This window comes from Hyla sarda, chromosome 3 (assembly GCF_029499605.1).
Source record: "Hyla sarda isolate aHylSar1 chromosome 3, aHylSar1.hap1, whole genome shotgun sequence".
NCBI lineage: Eukaryota > Metazoa > Chordata > Amphibia > Anura > Hylidae > Hyla > Hyla sarda.
In genome coordinates, this window is record NC_079191.1 from 400,822,624 (window position 1) to 400,827,312 (window position 4,689).

The window sequence follows — 4,689 nt, forward strand, 5'->3', positions numbered from 1 at the left end:
CATCCAGACCCCCCTTTAGTTTTCTACTCACCTCCCCTCGGTGGGAAGGAAGGGTGAGCTGGTCCTGGCCATCTATGCTGCAGGGACCGTCCCGTGGGGAGGGTTAGCCATTCCGGGCTGTCCATCTTCACCGAGAGGCCCTCTTCTCTGCTCCGAGCCGGCCTCCGACTAGTGACGTTGCCTTGACGAAGACGCACAGGGACGTCCGTGCGCAGCAGATGCCTGTGATGTCCCTGCGCATGAACGTCCCTGTGCATCGTCGTCAAGGCAATGTCACTAGTCCAGGGCCAGCTCGGAGCGGAGAAGAGGGCCTCTCGGTGAAGATGGACAGCCCGCAATGGCTAACCCTCCCCACCGGACGGTCCCTGCAGCATAGATGGCCCGGACCAGCTCACCCTTCCTTCCCACCGAGGGGAGGTGAGTAGAAAACTAAAGGGGGGTCTGGATGATGACGAAGGCCGCAGTGGTCTTCAAACTGCAGACCTCCAGATGTTTCACTACAACTCCCAGCATGCCCGGACAGCCGATGGCTCTCCGGGCATGCTGGAAGTTGTAGTTTTGCAACATCTGGAGGTCCGCAGGTTGAAGACCACTGCTGAAGGGATTGACAGGGGTGATGATGAAGGGGGGGATGATGACGAGGGTGATGATGACGGGGGTGATGATGACGGGGGTGATAATGACGGGGGTCTGGATGATGACAGGGGGGATGATGACATGGGGGGATGATGTATTTCCCACCCTAGGCTCATAGTCGGTTTTTGGGGTAAAATTAGGGGCCTCGGCTTATATTCTGGTCGGCTTATACTCGAGTATATACGGTATATACATTGGTATCCATATATATATATATATATATATATATATATATATATATATATAATCATTATTATTTTTCACATGATTATTACGATTATTACTATTATTATTATTATTATTATTTTTATTGCTTCAGTGTTCTTGATGTCCTGTGTCTTCCAATCTACATCAGCTCTTGTGACTTTATCTTCTGGTTCTGTATGATAAGGTGCTATCACTTCATAGGAAGTATTTGACTTGGACTTGTATTTAAATTTTAAGCTTATTATTCAAATATAAAGCAAATTTGTGTTGCTGGGTAAAGTCATGTAAATAGTTAAACCAGGAGCCGGAAGATAATGTCTAGAGGAAATGAGGTGGGCTGATGTCTCCCACAGGATTGTCTTGTATTAGACGTAGACTATAGGGACAGTCCAGGAGAGTTTTACATTTCTAGAGCTAAAAAGGAAAATCTCACCTTGTTGTTAAAGCGAAATCTGAAGGAAACCATCATAGCAGATGCAACAAAGTGACCATATAAGGTAACAATATTGAAGGTCATAAAAGCTTTTACAGTATCTAATGGAGAACCTAATGGAGAAATCGCTTCTCGGCCTTTTGGCTAAGATCAAGTGTAGTATCTGTTCTTATCAGTGGTTTAGTCTCTGGCCATTGATGTAGGATGGGTGCTGCATGGAGGGAGCAGGTGTACCAGAGCGTTCCGTGGCTGGTTCTGAGGAATCAGCTCGACGGCTGTCCTGATGTGTCCTGTTTCCTCCAGGTCTCGCCATGAGGTAGAGGGGTGTAGAGCCGAGGTACTTCTGGGCCTCGGGGAGTGATGACCCCGAGGTGCGGAAACTCACTGGGTGTTATAACTCACTGAGTGAAAGCACTGCACCATTACTCTTCACCTTTGGCACTCACCCTTGGTATCCCGGCCTTCTGGCTAGGATCGGGGAAATTTTTATAGATCCAGCCGGATGACCGGTCAGTATATCTGCACTTCATTCACTTATTTATTATTTTATTTGTTTGTCACTGTGCCACGTTTCATGTTTTTCTTTGTACACAGGATTGTCAGGATGCAGTAGCCCTTCTGGGTGTCCCTCCTGGCGGTCTAGGAGAGGTGTGTGTGGCCATTAGGTTCCTCACCTCGCTGCAACCCCTGGGCATCTTGGCCTCGGTCAAGATGTCGTCAGTATACGGCTCCTCGGCTTAAACCTTGGCTAACGCCCGGGTTGAAGCCAGGAGCATTTTCGGCCCCTTAGTAGCTTCGGCCAAAAGGGGCATCGAACCTGGATCCTTGCAGGTGCCTTTCGGCCCAGAGGTGAAGGGTAGGTTTGTTGGGGGGCCTCTCTCCTGTTAGCGATAGACCGCATCCTTTGTGCACGGTTTTTAGTGTGACACGTTTGCACTTTTTCTTGCACTTTGGGTGATAGAGAGCACTTTGCCTCGTCTCTTAAAAAAAAACCAATCTAATGGAGAACCTTTGTGTTATCAAATTTCATGGTAAATTAAAATGGACGAGGGACCTTACATATTTAAATTTACTACACTTTGTTCAAACTTTATGGTTACCCATCCATAATGGTAAAGCCCTATTTCCACCCCATACTTTAACAAGAAGACCCATCATCTAACCAGGAAACCAGAGACTACTAAAGGGGTATTCTGGGATTTTTGGTTCTTTGAATGTGACACAGGGGCAGAATTCTTACCTGTGTTTGGTGGCTGGTATTGAATTTCTTTGGCTTTCTTTTCCCCGGAAGTTCATTTTCCTGCAGCCTACAAAATATGTGTTGTCTCTGACCTTTCCTAGCTTGTTGTGAGACCTCACTTGGAGTATTGTGCACAGTACTGGAGGCCGTATCTTCAGAAGAATATAGATACTCTAGAGCAGTGGTCTTCAACCTGCGGACCTCCAGATGTTGCAAAACTACAACTCCAAGCAGGCCCGGACAACCAACGGCTGTCCAGGCATGCTGGGAGTTGTAGTTTTGAACATCTGGAGGTCCGCAGGTTGAAGACCACTGCTCTAGAGAGAGTTCAGAGAAGATACTAAACTATTCCCATGGATTGCTGGATAAAACTTACCAGGAAAGGTTAAAGGACTTTAACATGTATAGAAGTAAGAAGAGACAGAGGGGAAATGATAGAGACTTTTATATACATATAAGGAAATCAATATGGTAAAGAAGGAGAACATATTAATAAAAAAGAAAAACTACCACAAGAGGACATAGTGTTATATTAGAGGGGAAAAGGTTTAAAAGTAATATGAGGAAGTATTACTTTACTGAGAGAGTAGTGGATGCATGGAATAGCCTTCCTGCAGAAGTGGTCGCTGCAAATACAGTGAAGGAGTTTAAGCATGCATGGGATAGGCATAAGGCTATCCTTCATATAAGATAGAGATAGACATAAGGCTATCCTTCATATACGATAGAGATAGGCATAAGGCTATCCTTCATATATGATAGAGATAGGCATAAGGCTATCCTTCATATAAGATAGGGATAGGCATAAGGCTATCCTTCATATACGATAGAGATAGGCATAAGGCTATCCTTCATATAAGATAGAGAAAGGCATAAGGCTATCCTTCATATAAGATAGAGAAAGGCATAAGGCTATCCTTCATATAAGATAGAGATAGACATAAGGCTATCCTTCATATACGATAGAGATAGGCATAAGGCTATCCTTCATATACGATAGAGATAGGCATAAGGCTATCCTTCATATAAGATAGGGATAGGCATAAGGCTATCCTTCATATACGATAGAGATAGGCATAAGGCTATCCTTCATATAAGATAGAGAAAGGCATAAGGCTATCCTTCATATAAGATAGAGATAGACATAAGGCTATCCTTCATATAAGATAGAGATAGACATAAGGATATCCTTCATATAAGATAGAGATAGACATAAGGCTATCCTTCATATAAGATAGAGATAGACATAAGGATATCCTTCATATAAGATAGAGATAGACATAAGGATATCCTTCATATAAGATAGAGATAGACATAAGGCTAGCCATCATATAAGATAGAGAAAGGCATAAGGCTATCCTTCATATAAGATAGAGATAGACATAAGGCTATCCTTCATATAAGATAGAGAAAGGCATAAGGCTATCCTTCATATAAGATAGAGATAGGCATAAGGCTATACATACAATATAAAAAGTGAATAGTGAGAGAAATACAGCATCAATAAGGTGTTATCACCGGCCCTGCCCACAATCTATCAGTAAAGATATATGTAAATAGGTCACAATCTATAGCAGCAAACATGAATAAGAATAAATATACAGTGTCACAACACACTATTGCACTGGAGGGTACGGTATAACATATCCACCCTAAATACTCAAGTGAGAGTAAGGTGCCAAATGGGTAAGAAAAGTGTCAAATGCATATAAGCAGACCATATGGAATACAGACCTAATAAAATATGAACAGGAATAGGCCACACGTTAGTTCATAATAAGATTTTCTATCGGGGACTCGCCTACCTTGGCATGTTGCTTCGTATTACTGTGCGATAAAATTGCTCTATATCCTGCATTGGATCCGATATATGCACATGTTACTATGTTGTTGTCTATACCTGAAAACTTTAATAAAAATTTTGAATTGAAAAATAAATAAATAAATATGAACAGGAGACAAAGTGGTGGCAGGAGCCGGGATAGCACCACTCCAACGCACGTTTTGGTACGTCACCTTCGTCTGGGAGTGTCTGTTATCCCTATATGTGAAGTACGCCCCCCCCCCCCCCCCCCCCCCCCCCCCGTGCTCCCCTCATCCTTCTGTGCAGTCTAGATGCCACTTCCGTCCATAAGATGGCTGCACATGAAGGAACATCTGAACATACACATGG

At 43.6% G+C, this 4,689-nt stretch overlaps 1 pseudogene; it reads left to right on the top strand.

Moving 5' to 3' along the window:
* The first annotated feature begins 1,400 nt into the window (after nt 1-1,400).
* Nucleotides 1,401-1,520, top strand: LOC130363255 (U2 spliceosomal RNA; annotated as a pseudogene).
* The last annotated feature ends 3,169 nt before the right edge of the window (nt 1,521-4,689 follow it).